The following is a 14,142-nucleotide window of genomic DNA, read 5'->3' on the forward strand; positions in this document are numbered from 1 at the left end:
CCTTGGCTTTAATAATTTCCTATTCCTGGATTTTGGGGGTAGGGATTTGGAAATTCAAGGAAAATATATAATGAATCCCATCTGAAGTATGAATATATCTTTTATTGATCTTTTGTTGTTGGAGTTTTCATTAGGAACATTGAGAAACAGGAAAAACAAGATAAAATGCTGAAACTATCTAGTACAAAGCAAATATATAAAACGTGGGGGAAAGAGTCTGAACTTGGAAACAGCAGAAGGACCTAAAAATGTCTTTTTCTTGCTATAGTGTACAACTGAGTAAAAAATATTTTAGACAGAAATTGTCTTATCTATTAGCAGAAAAGACACTAAATTTAATGGTACTAATTAATCATTTGCACATCTCTATTTTAGCCTTTGTTCTCTTCAATCCTTACCAACATTAAATAAGCAACTAAACACCTAGTGGTCAGTACAGGCCTGTGATTTATAAAGAGAAAAACAAGGTTTGGGCAGCACTGGAGGCTGTGCAGCAGGAGCCACAAAATGCTGTTGGGGTCTCAGAGTTCAACAAAATATTTTCTTGAATCTATTTTTGTCTATACCTGTACACACAACATCTGCAGGTAAAACAAAGACATTTACAAAATGTATTCCTGCAGAACAAATTTCTTGCTCTACACCAGCCTGCAAAGCTTCAAATCTGTTCCTGCTTGGCAGAGGAATGACAATATGTACCAGTTCTAGACAAGCCTGAAAAAATGGAATAAACTGTGGGGGGAAGGATGCAGTTAGAAAATGCATAAAAACCTGATCCTGAAGCAGCTGCAAAGCAGCAAATCTAAAACTCTTCTGGCCAAAAATGGAGAGGCTTTGGAAGTTATTCTGTTTAGGAGAAATTGATTCCACGTTGTTTCTAACAAAATTTCTGAGTCCTGTTCCTTTGGGCACTGGAGGGATTAAGAAAACAAAGATAGTTTCTGTGCTTCTAGCAAGCCTCTTCCAGGCAGCCTATTTCCAAAACTGCTTTTCTGGTCTTTTTCTTGGGATCATAATTATTTTGGATAGGTCTGGCCTTCTGCTCTCTTCCATGTTTTACTCTTCCCTTACATCTAAAGTCAAGGATCAGAAAAGCTCCTCTTCACAGATAATTCGGTTTCTTCAGTGAATTTACATATGTCATACATTATATCTGGTGCTGATACTAAGTGAAAGATGTTTGCTTCCAATTTCTGTAAAACAGCTAGGTTGGTAAGAAACCTATTAGAGATATAGATGAATATTCATGCTCAGGACATTTGTTCACCCTTCTAGATGCTTACTGATTTACTGACATCTTTAAAATTAATGTGTAGGCTCATTATGTTTTGGATCATGTGGCTAAACCGATCTGGTTTCTCCAGAGCTGTAACAAGGATGTCAGTGTTTCCCAGTGTGTACCCAAACAATATCTCTTTTCCTCATATCAGATTTCTATTTCCCTTGCTAGGATCATTTTATTTTTCAATACTCATAAATCATATTCATGCAACAAAATAATTCCTTTTATTGTGTAGTCTCCAAGAGGGTCGGCAAGATCTTATCTAGAGCAATGCACCTATGTAGAAGCTGCAGATTAGGAGCTGTATTTTTTAGTTAAATTCAAAAAGACAGGCTGGGGAAGTAAGGTAATACCTGTCTGTTCAGGGTGTAGGTGCAGAGCACTGGAACTTCAGTAACATATCTGATCGACCTTGGAGGGCACAAGACACTTCCCACTGGCAGGAGGATGGATCAGTAACAACAACTAACTCAGGGGAGGCTGGAGGGAAAAAAAAGAAAACCTGACTTAGGGATGTGAGATTGATGATAGAGGCATCCCTTCTTGTGCTTTGTCTGAAGTCCAACAGGCTGCATAGCTTGGGAATTTGGGCATCACCTACAGAACATGGTTTTCAATACTGAGGCAGTAGCCTGTCAAATAACTTCATTGTTGCCCAACTCTGGTGGGTCCTAAGGTCAAAAAGTGCCCATGTCCAAAACTGCCTAAAACTTAGGGTTCCAGATCAGGCATGCTTAGATTCAAAGGTGATGCTGAAATGGGGTGTTTATTGGCCTCTGCCCTCATGAAAGCCTTGAGTCACTCTATTTTCTTAAAGCACCTTACCATAACAAGGGATCAAGACCTTCACAAAATGCAGTTCCAGCCACTATTTTTAAAATATCATGATAACCAACATGTTCCTCCCTCACACAATGCTTCTGATCTTCATTCAGTGAGGAAATGACAAATCTATTCTCAGTATTGCCCCAAAAGATTCTCTAAGCCTTGAGGAAAGAGTCTTACCCTGAGGCTTAGAGTCTCCTCCTCCCTGGAGGAGGAGAGATGTACTTCATCCTTCCAGGTGTGACAAACAGAAAAAAAAAAAATCCCCTCAACATTCATTAAGCTGAGCAGAAAGAAAAAATAGCTTGACAACTTTTAGCCTCATAACTTGGGAGGTAAAGAGCAGTGCCCCAGGGATGCTGCTGCCCTCCAAGTGTGTGGCACAGGTTCCCCAGCTGAGGCTCAGCTGGGCCCTTCCATTGTTGCCTGCACCTCCAAGTGAAGCACTCCAGCCCTTTGGACATGTTACACAGCTCGGAGTATCTGTACCTTTAAGGTCCCGAGGAATTCTGGCAGCTACCTTGTATATACTCTGGGACTACAGATGGCATTCACAAGGGTCAGAGCACACAGAATTGCATGGAAGACTTGGGGGTGATGGTTGATGGAAATCTTAACATGAACCAGCAAGGTGCACTTGCAGGCCAGAAATCCAAGAGAATCCTGGCTTGTATCAAGAGGAGAGTGGTATCAGGTCAAAGGAGGTGATGCTCCTCCTCCATTCTGCCCTTGTGAGACCCCACCTGAAGTACTGTGTACAGTTCTGGTGTTGCCAACATAAGGAGAACATGGAACTGCTGGAGCAAGTCCAGAGGAGGACCATGGAGCTGTTAAGAAGACTGGAGCACCTCCTCTGTGATGACAGGCTGTGAAGGTTTGGGCTGTTCAGCTTGGAGAAGGCTGTGTGGAGACCTCATAACAACTTTCCAGGGTCTGAATGGACCTGCAGGGAAGCCAGAGAGGGACTTTTCATCAGGAACTGTAGTGATAGGACAAGGAGTACTGGACACAAATTGAAAGAGGGGAAAGTTAGGTTAGACACTAGGAAGATATTCTTTACTGTGAGGGTGGTGAGACACTGGAACAGGTTGCCCGGGGGGATTGTGAATGCCCCAAACCTGTCAATGTGCAAGGCCAGATTGGATAAGACCTTGAGTAATTTAGTCTAGTGGGAGATATCCCTGGCCCTTGCAGAGGGGGCCGTGGACTAGAGAACATTTAAGCCCCATGCTAACCCCTTAACATTCTATGACTCTAAAATTCTATGAGCTGAAGTACTCATATATATTTTTTTTTAATTTTTAAATTATTTTATTTTATTTTATTTTCCCTGGCAATTAGGAATCAAGCCTCTGGGGATGCCGTCCCTTACCAAAAGAGTTCTGGCCTAGATATACCCTTTAAGAGGAATCAAGAGGGAGACAAGGAACATGGACAGACCATACTGTACTGCAGGGGTGCTGGAATTGGCAGCTTTCCTCCTCTTATAGGGTATGCCCTGCTACAGACCCAGGCTGTCAGAAGTACCCCAGCCAGCATTTGCTTAGAGTTAAGTCTATTGCTTTTTATAGGCAGCACTGGGAAAAAAATCTTACCAAAACCGTTACAAATGCAAACATGCACCCTGAGTATCCCAGCTATGAGAGGAGGTGTGCTGGTGCCCAGTGTGGAGGCTTGGCTCATGTGGTCCCACTGGTCCAGCTGCCACTGGCACTTCCTGGCTCCTGCACAGAGCTCAGGACAAGATGAAGTGCAGTGTTGACAGCTGGATAGTAACGAGCCTGGCTCTCCCCATCAGTGCAAATCTAATGTCGTGGCTTCCATCAGGAGAATCATCACTACCATAACTGCAAGCTGGAGTTACAGGACATTGCCCTGAACCAGTCACTGAAAGCAGAATACACCTATCAGTTTGAATACTAAATCAATGAACAAAAAGAATATCCTTGCTTAAGATAAAAGACTGGTATCACCAGAGCTGCTCTACACTATTTGACAGGTTTTGCTTTATATTTGTATGACCTTTTCCTTTCTTTAAATTTTTGCTTCTGCATTCAAAAGCAGAATTTTATACAAGTTCTAGTAAATACGACTTTGAGTGAAAATGATTCATTTGTTTTGGAGCACTGCTAAGACCCATTTTCAGAAAGAATGGAAAAATTCAGTCATGATAAAAAAACTTTGAATGAAGACAAAGGTAAGCTCTTCGGGAGTGCGGCCAAAGCTCTGGGCGTGGGAATCACATTCCCAGAAGTTCCTGCTTGACAGCTGGCTGCAAAAGACTGGAGCATGGGGAAAAACAAAAGACTAGTGTGCAAGAGCAACTAAAGGTCAGAGCAGCAAAGAAGGAACATGAAAATATGAGATCAATCTGTTGGGAATTGTGTATTTTATCAACAAAAGTCTTTGAGAAAGATGTGTCAGGGAGATGAGGCGTGCAGGAGAATTTGCTTGAGACAAACAGGAAGAATCTTGCATTGAATTTGGAAAGAGTAGCACCACCTATTGGTGACCATTTGGGGTGGCAAAATGCTGGCATATTCCCAATTACACTTCTGCAGACAAAGGAGAAAAGCTGCTGCTAGTATAATGTCTGTTTTTGTAATGGACAGCTGAAATATTTATAAAGATGGAAGTCTTAACTGCACTTCTTGTGGCACAGTTGATGTCAATTCTCAGTAATGCCCTACGTACTCAAAAAATACACAGGTTTGAGCTTAACAAGACATGATTTGGGCAACATTACATCTGACCTAATTTCAATTAAAATAAGAGAAAATCCACAGAAAAACCTTTCCCCTGCATCTCACACTTACCAGTATTTAAAAATACAAGCAAAAACTCTCCATATGCACTAACAAGCAGCAGAGTGGAAAAGACTACAGGATAAATATTGGTGCCTTCTCTCCAAAGTGTCTAATCAATCAAAATGTATTTTGTTCTGCATATTTGCCTATTATATTTGCTGACTTGTGTGAGTAAAGCTTATAAATATTGACAGTCTTGTGCTTTTTGGGAAAGAAGTTTTCAAGTAAGGAGCCATCCATCATAGCATCAGTGCTCTTAGGAGCTATTGAGAAATAAACTAGGACTTCTTGGGTTGTTCTAGGGGCCCTCAGTTTTCACTTTTCATTGCTATAGAAGTGGTTATTGGATGGTTACCCTCAGTAAAGAGGTTTCTATCTCAGCATATATAACTTGAATGTGGTGCAAATAATTTGTCTATTCCCTGTGCCCATCTTCCTTTACTTGCCTTTTTTATATGGCGCTTGTTTGAGTTTGTTGTTTGGGTGGGTTTTTTTGATTGCTAGCCTGTTAGAAACCTCCACTCACAGGAAGCAGACTTGTGTGCAGTTCAGACAGGTTAAACACCAGTGGGAAAAGCTTATGTGGACTTGATTAAGGTCCATCAGGAGCTGCAGTTGATGCCTAGGCTGATGCCAAGTACCAGCAAGAGCCTCAGCTTTCTCTGAAGCTAATTTGCTGTTTGCCAGCAGCTGGCAGGATCAGGCCACGCTCCTGCAAGCTCTATTAACGTATAATTGGATATGTTCAGTGGTGTTCCCTAGGAGCATTGGTTTATCTCTTGCCTTGGTTATCTCACACATTTAACAGCTGGTTAAATGGCAGAGAGAGGCAGGAGGGAGCGATTCTGCTGGGGCCTGCCTGTGCTCAGCCCAGCTGCACGGTGACCCAGGGGAGCTCCCACACTGACACTCCTGGCCTGAGACACTGAGGCCACAGCTCCTGACTCTGCCCACTGCATCTGCATACTGCTTAGCAGGAAAAGCAGCATCCTTTCTTTCTGTTTGACATTTCTGAATCCAGTGCTTAATTCTATCAACTATTGTATTATATAACTACAACACACGGTTGTGTATAAAGTGATAATATAATACAAACTAGCATAACTAAATTATTATTTGGATTTTGGAAAAAACTTGGGAAGGTTTATTTATTTATATACTGAAAGTGTTCTTGGAAAATGTGAAATCTCAAAGGAAATTTTACGTAGGTATGGATGAATTACAACTCAGATGACCAGGACTTATGGCACCTGTATTTTAATGTTTCAAACTACTCTCTTGTAGGATTAAAAAAAAAAAAAAAAAAAAAAAAGTCTTAGAAATGACTGGTTTGGATAATGTTTGTCTTTCTTGAGACTTTGCAGTAAAATTGAAAGCAGACCTCAGCAACAACCTAAGTTTGGACAAAAATTATAAACTCTTTGGAAAGCAATCCAAATCTCTGCATATAAATGCAGCATGTGATATTTCTGTTCTGCACTCGGTGTATTTAAAAAAAAAGATCTATCCTGAGATAGAGCCAGAAAGAGAATGAATGTTTCAAACTAACTGATAGCACAGAAATTTTTCCTGACAAAATCTTAGACACCTTGTTTTCTGGAAAGCTACAAATAACAGCTTAAAAAATAATAACATTTTATAATGTGGATAAGCTATTTCCTTAATTTTCAGCAACTTGTATTAAATTTTCCTAAAACTATAGACTTCAAAGGCAGGATTGGTAGCATGCGAGAGGCTATGTAACTATAATTGCTGAGATATTATTTTTAATTATTTGAAGTATCTGTTGATAGTCCTGGCATTTTCTGTCAGTGCATATTCAATAAACTGAGAGCAGCAGAAATGGCGATGGCTCAATGTCTCTTCACTGCTCCTCCACCCCTCTGTAAGGAAATCTGAAATCTTTTCTAAGCTCCTTTTTCCTTAGGTAATTTGAAATTATTGAAGGAGCTACCTAGTCAAACCCAGTAGCCTACAACTTGGGAGCTGCTGATTTTATTCCTATATATTGCCATAGTGTGGTATTTAGTCTTGTGGATCCTATACCAAACATTATTCAGGCAAAAATGGATTTATCCTTATTTAAGTAGAAAACAGTTAAAAATTGAAGATTTGAAGCAATCTGCATGTGAAAGAGAGAGAGGCAAGGACAGGGATAGTATGTGTCCTGAGCTACCCATCTTGTACCTCACGCTTTGACCTGCTGCTTTGGGCTTCTGAGACAGAGCCAAAGGGCATAACTGGCACAGCTACATGAAAGGCAATTGGCCTTCTGAGGGGATCCTGCTGTCTTGTCCTTGTTACTTATAAAATAGGAAAGATACTTGCTCAGCTCCATTTCACAGACTCACGGAAAAATCCATGTTTTGCATTTCAGGCTTTGTAGACCTCAGGCAAAAATAAAAGATACATGCAAGTGTTGTACAACCAAAATCATAAAATAAAGAATGAAACTGAATTTTCAAATGAAAATATTTATGGGGGGTTTGTACATGCAAAAGCTTCTCTGAGATCAGCTCTCCCTTTTTTTATACCACTGCGAGTTTCTGTTGGTCTTTTGGGAAGGCCTTGAACCAAGTCCCTCATGACATATGTGCTCTTAGTCTGGACCAGTGACACGATCAGTCTTCTGAGTCAGTGTCATCCCTATGCTTTCATGACACAGTGCTTCCACTGGTATGTCTTACTGAAACTCACAGATTCCTAAATACACATGCCTGTTATGTAGAGTAAGGCAGAAAAACAGGAGCAGCTACAATCCCTGCACAGCCCTGCCACACAGAACACACCACCAGGATATACTTGAGCATGGGGCCATGTAGCAACACCCGAAGCACAGGATTTCTGCCAAGGAAATCTGTTTCTCTCCAGCCAGCATAGGGGTGAGAGAGAAAGGAGCTACAGCACTGCCCTGTACATGAAAATAATATCAGCACTGCAGTGTAGGAACAATAAAACTGGGGCAAACAGTGGGGAGGGGGAAGTTGAAGGTACCTTACAATTTAATAAACTCATGTCTGATCTATAAAGAAGCAAAAGCAAATGCAAAAACCTTGCAGGCCTGCCTACACAAAGAACTGAGGAAAAGCCTAAAGTAAAACTAATCCCTTCACAAGCCCTTACACCTCTTCTACTCTTCATTAAGTTCAAGATCCATTTAAACTTTATCCAATTCCAATCAGCTTTTTATGGACATCAGCTGCAGCCATGGCACTGACAGCCACGGTCACATTAGCCCTGGAGGCAGCACCACCTGCATCTCCTCCTCTGACACACCCCACCTTGATTGAAGGTGGAACGCAGCAGAAAGTGGGATGGAGTTGCAGAAATTCAAAGCAGCAGCATGCAGAAAACCAAATCTGTAAGGTAAAAAGCAGAAGAACACACAGCCACTGTAAGAAAAAAGGCAGGGGGAGGCAGCAACCTGGTAAACTGAAAAAGGAGGAGGAATCACAGAATTCCAGAATGGGTAAGGCTGGAAGGGATCACAGTGGGTCATTTGGTCCAAACTCTGCTCAAGCAGGGCCATCCTAGAGCACATGGCAGAGGACAGTGTCCAGATTGTTCTTGAGTATCTCTATGGAAGGAGTCTCCACAACCTCTCTGGGCAACCTGTTCCAGCACCTGGTCATTTACATAATTTAAAAAGTTCTTCCTCATATTGATGAGGTCCTCTCTCCATCATCTCTTTTTAGGGTTGAACAGGCTCAGCTCCCTCAGCCTGTCCTCGTAACAGAGGTGTTTCCATCCCTTAATCATCCTCATAGCCCTCCTCTGGACCTGCTCCAGGAGCTCCATGTCTCTTGTACTGAGGAGCCCAGACCTGGACACAGCACTCCAGATGAGCTTCACTAGGGCTGAGTAGAGGGGCAGGGTCACCAGCCTTGATCTGCTGGCAGTGCTCTCCCTAATGCCCCCCAGGATCCCACTGGCCCTCTTGGCCACAAGGCCATGCTGGCTCATGGACACTTGGTGTCCACCAGGTCCTTCTCTGCAGAGCTGCTCCCCAGCAGTTTGGCCCCAAAGCCTGTGCTGATCCCTGGGGTTATTCTTCCCCAGGTGCAGGATCCTGCATTTGCCTCTGTTGAATTTCAAATGGGTTCCTTTCTCCCCATCTCTCCACCCTGCCCAGGTCCTTCTGAAGGGCTGCACAGCACTCAGGGAGATCAGCACAAAGCTCCTCCCAGCTTTGTGTCATCCATGAACTTGCTGAGGAGGCATCTGGACCTTCATCCAAGTCATTGGTGAATAAGTTAAACCGTACTGGGCCCAGTATTGAACCTTGGGGGATACCACTTGTGACAGGCCTCCAGCTAGACCCCATACCACTGATTATGACACTCTGGGATCTGCTGTTAAGCCAGTTCTCAATCCATCAGGAAGGAGAACTGTTGGAAGAGTGAGATTTATCATTCAAAAAAACCTTTCTGCTCTTCCCAATGTGTTTATTTTGAGAACACATTCACTGTGCATTTGCAGCTCAGAGAAAAGAATAGACGAGCTCTCTGCTGTCACCTCGACTGACAGACAGCTGTTGCTGTGGCACTGACAGCTGAAAAGCCATGTGATTGATACCAACACCGTCTTACTCAATTGCAGCTAACGAGAGGCTCATGTTCACTTTGCCTTTATTGAAGTGATTTCTTCTAATTGTCTATTTAACACATTAAAAAATACTGGGAGATACAGGTCAGTGCTCCAGTAAGCTGATGTTCGGGCAATGTTTTCCAGGTACAAATGAAGATTTGCTTATGCTCAACACAAAAGCTGAAGAGAAAAAAATTAATGATCTTATCAGGTAAAGCAGGTGTTGTGGTCACACCACCAAGGTCACTAGCATTAACAAAACACTTTGAAAACAGAGCTGTGGCTTGCTCCCAGCAAGGTGCTGGAGTGTTGTAGAGATAATGTACTCAGCCTCGAGGGGAAAAAATATGATGCGCTAAGACTCGCTAACAGCTGTTAATGGCAGAGAATTGTGGACAGAAGGATGTTTGACCTACCGGCCCTTTGGAGAAAGATGTAAACAACTGGCTTGATTCCCCATTGCCTTGCTCCTACTATGGCCCTCTATGCTTATGTCAAATAAATGCAGTATATATGCTAAATGCTCTCACAACGAAAGAGCTCAGTTTTGACACCATTTGCATGGATGTAAAAATCTACAAAAACTGCAAGGTAGAGAAAAATTAGGGCGTGCAAATGCAGGGAGATGGGTTTATGCAAGAACAAAGCAAACGGGGACTCAGAAATTCAGGTATATAGCAACTAAATTAAAGTGGCATCTTTTACCTCTGCTAAGAGGTGCCCCAGCAGTCCTGAGTCACTGTTACTGCCTTCCATGACAAAAATACCTTGTTACTGCCTCCTCTTTCTGAATATGCAGCAGAGCTATCACATCTAGAAAGAGAAAACACTGCTCCATTCGGGATCAGCAGACTGGACAACCCAAGCCACTTCTTCACTTCTGCCTAGCTGACACCTGCAGGAGGGTCACTGCAGGCCCTGCCTTATTTGGCACAGCACTGGCATTTCAGGATGTGGAGCACAAGGTGTGCCATCATCCGAGCTCAAACACCCTCAGACCTGCTCCACCCCACTAGCAAATCCACACGTGTCTTACAGCCTTGCTTGAGGCAGCAACAGTGTTTCACTCACAATAACTTTTAATACTGATAAGGGTGTAGAAGCAAGATAGAAGCATTTATGCTACTCATCGCAGTGCAAAAAGAGATAGAAAGCTATTTACTTGTAAATGAGAATATGGATCCAGAAGTCACTGGGTGAAGCCAGCACAAGACACTGTGAAGAGCCCACAAAGACCTCCACTTTCTCAGTGAAACAGAGTCATTGACAAATATCTCCCTTCGAGAGGCCTTGGATTAATGAGGCTGAAATTCCTAAGCATGCCTCCAGAGATGGAAAATGAACTCTGTGGGGCCCAGTGAAAACATGCACTGCTAGGAAAACATGGGGTGCATCGTTTCTGAAACTTGAAGCGCTATCCTTTAGCAGGTTTAGACACATTTAACATTCAGCTGAAATTTTTAGAAACCAAACCAAAGAGAAAACCAGAGCGTGACCATTTGTGCCATCTGCATGGGATATGAACATGAGTTTTAATGATGCCAGTTAAAACATTATTAAAAAGAATGATATTCAAATCCATTTACTGATTACAAACCTTAACAAAAAAAAGCCAGTGGCATGTGCACTTGCACCTGCTGCCGTTGTGTGCTCCAGCTGACTCCTTGCATAGAATGTTCTGCATCAGTGGGGATGGCAATTCACTGGTAGGCATCCTTCCTCCCTTCCCTTCCTTTTTCTGGTGCACTAGTAAAGCAGAGTCTAAAAAAAACAACATACTCAAAATTACTCAGTGGGGAGAGGGCAGAACAGAGAACTGGAAATGCATAGTATTAGAGAGTAGGTTACCACTGTGATGAAATGAGAGCTATATCTTCACAGTATTCTGTGGTGCTTGCACTGTGCAGGAGGTCAAGATTTTACTATGGATACTCTCATCCTTCAGGAAACTCAACACCTCCTAAGCTGCACAGCAAGCATTTTAGGCTATTTCTATTTTTATGAACTTCCTAGACACTTTCCTCATCTTCCATTTAAAAATGTGTCTTTACTGTATCCCAAGCCTCTCCACCCACTAAGCTATTTGCAATTCCACTACCAGTATTGAAATAGATGCAGTATAGAATCAGAAGCCAGAAGAGACAATGAGAGTAGTAAGCAGACCTGTATTTAATCAGGATAAATAATACAGTATGTTGCAATTTTTTAAAAACACATTTCTATAGAAAATAATAAACATCACATTTTCCCTCAACAGCTACATTTCTCAATTTGACATACTGCAGACAAAACTAAGCTCTTTTCCCTTCTGCAGCTCCTCAGACTCCAGAAAGTTGCAGGTTTAACTCCTCAAGAGTAGCTGTGTCTGCAAACTAGCTCTACTTCACATGTGCTTGGCAGCCCAACATCAAAGCAAAGCAGGAAAGCTTTCCCCTACCGGGCACTGAATTCTCCTGCAGCCAGAGCTCAGGACTGCACCCGTGAACCACCAGCTGCAGTAGTGCACCCTGCCCCAGTGCCTCCAGAGATAGCTCTGAAATAGTTTATGTAAGGCACAAGAATGGCTGCAAACATTCTTTACATGAGTTTCCCATAGCAATATGAGCTTTATAGGCCACAAGAGCCAAACACTTATAACCAATGTAGAAAGCTTTAAAAGTGTTGGAGACCTTGCTCCTTTTCCCAGTATTTTGGCCATGTGCTCCTCTGATACACTTCAATCACAAGAAATTTGCCTCAGAAAGAGCTTTTGGAGAAAATAGATCAATAGCAATGCTACGTGTTCATCTTGAATTCCTAAGTGGTGTGTTCCTACTTGGGATGCCTAGAAAAAGATCAATAACAAACACACCTCTGCTGCTGTCATTTTAGTGTACATGACCAATGCCACCCTCCAAACAGCAGTAGGTGTAAGATGGTAGCCTAACGTTTGCAGCCCTCTGAGAACAAGTAATAGGGAAGGTAGCACCTAGCTGAAACAGCTGTATTATTTCTATTTACATTATGTTAAAAATCAAACTGTTATAATTCTGCTATAACTGACTCAGCCTAGATTGGAATACAGGATCTAAAGGCAAATTAAATTTCACCATCCACATTAAGAAATAAATTCAGCTTCTGAACTGGATCAGCTTTGAATTTAGTTGAAATGCAGTTTGATGAAAGACTCCTGTTCAGCAGCAGATATAATTATCACACCCATCTTAATTAGATCATGAACTTGACTTTAGGATCCCCAAAGGAGTATTGAAAGCTTGGTCCAGTTAAACTGAACTTGGTCCAGAACACTGAAGCTTATCAATCAAGATAAATATATTACCAGTTCTTTGATACAACAGATGCTTGATGAGTAATGGAGCAAATGCCTTTTTAACTATGTTTTTTAAAAAGGATTATTAAACTGCACTAAAGTGTACGCTGTTATCTTTGAGGGGAAAAAAGTATAATATATGAAAAACAATTATTACAGAGCACATGGAACACAATTTTTCAAGCACTAGTTTTAGAATTAAAAACATTTGAACAAAGGTTCTCTGTGGAGTATCATTTTGTAACCAATTCAAGGCTTTAAATAGCTATTGTTTAAAAAAATTGTCAGCTATAGAAATTGTTTTCCCTTCAGATTCCAAATCCTGTCAGACCAGGGTGATTAAAACGTTGCATTAAAAAAAAAAAAGCAGGGGGGAGGAAAAGGCAATATAATCTCCCCTTATAAAAGTAAAAGCAACAACTCAGGTTTTAAAGTATCATGAACAAAAAGCTGTAGCCCATCTATCATTCACATATGGATCCATGTAATGATTCTTCAATTAGAATTATTATCTGTGCAGCAGCTGAAGACTGAGAACTGCTGATACACTGCAGATGAGAACATTTGCTAGTCTCTGGGCTCCAGCCTTTCTTAAAAAATGATGATCACACAATATAGATTGCTCGGTTTATATGTGTATTAAGCTGCAATGCCAGCATTTACATTTGCAACATTACAATTTTGCTTTCTTAGGCTCAAGAGAATTTGCTGCATCTGGTAGATTTTATTTGCTTTGTATCTTAGGCAATTGTTACGAGCAAAGCACAAATAGGCAATATTATTGCTCTAAGTCCTTTGTTTTGTTGATTATCTCAGATACTACAAAAAAAAGTAAACTAAGAGTGGGCCTGTGAGATGGGTCATACAGTGTCAGTTCACTTGCACTATATTATCCCAGTGCTATTTTTATAAGGCACAGCCATCTGCTCCCTCATTTCTTCCACCTGTATAGATCCAGATAGCCTAAGATGCAACAACAGAGGGAAAAAAAAAACCACCTCATACAACAGTTGCAGGCCCTGTAAATGGAGAAAAGTCACTTCAGTGATTCAGACTGCAGCAACCTGAGCAGTCCCTGCCTGCCCATGCACCCTAACTACAGGCCATGACCTAGATGATGGAGAAAGGTAGCTACATAAATAGTAGCTGTGAGACAGCCTTACTAAGTGGGCATCTCCTGGTGTTTCTACTACAGATTCCTGCTCTATAAGCCCTGAGCATGTTCTGAAGCCCAGGCAGCCTTCCCAGATGTCTCCCTCATAATGTTGAAGCAGGAGGCAGAAAGTTGGCTCTTATATATTTTTGAGCCATGTGAAAGTCTTTAGTGATAT

Source organism: Sturnus vulgaris, chromosome 4 (assembly GCF_052056855.1).
Source record: "Sturnus vulgaris isolate bStuVul1 chromosome 4, bStuVul1.hap1, whole genome shotgun sequence".
Lineage (NCBI taxonomy): Eukaryota > Metazoa > Chordata > Aves > Passeriformes > Sturnidae > Sturnus > Sturnus vulgaris.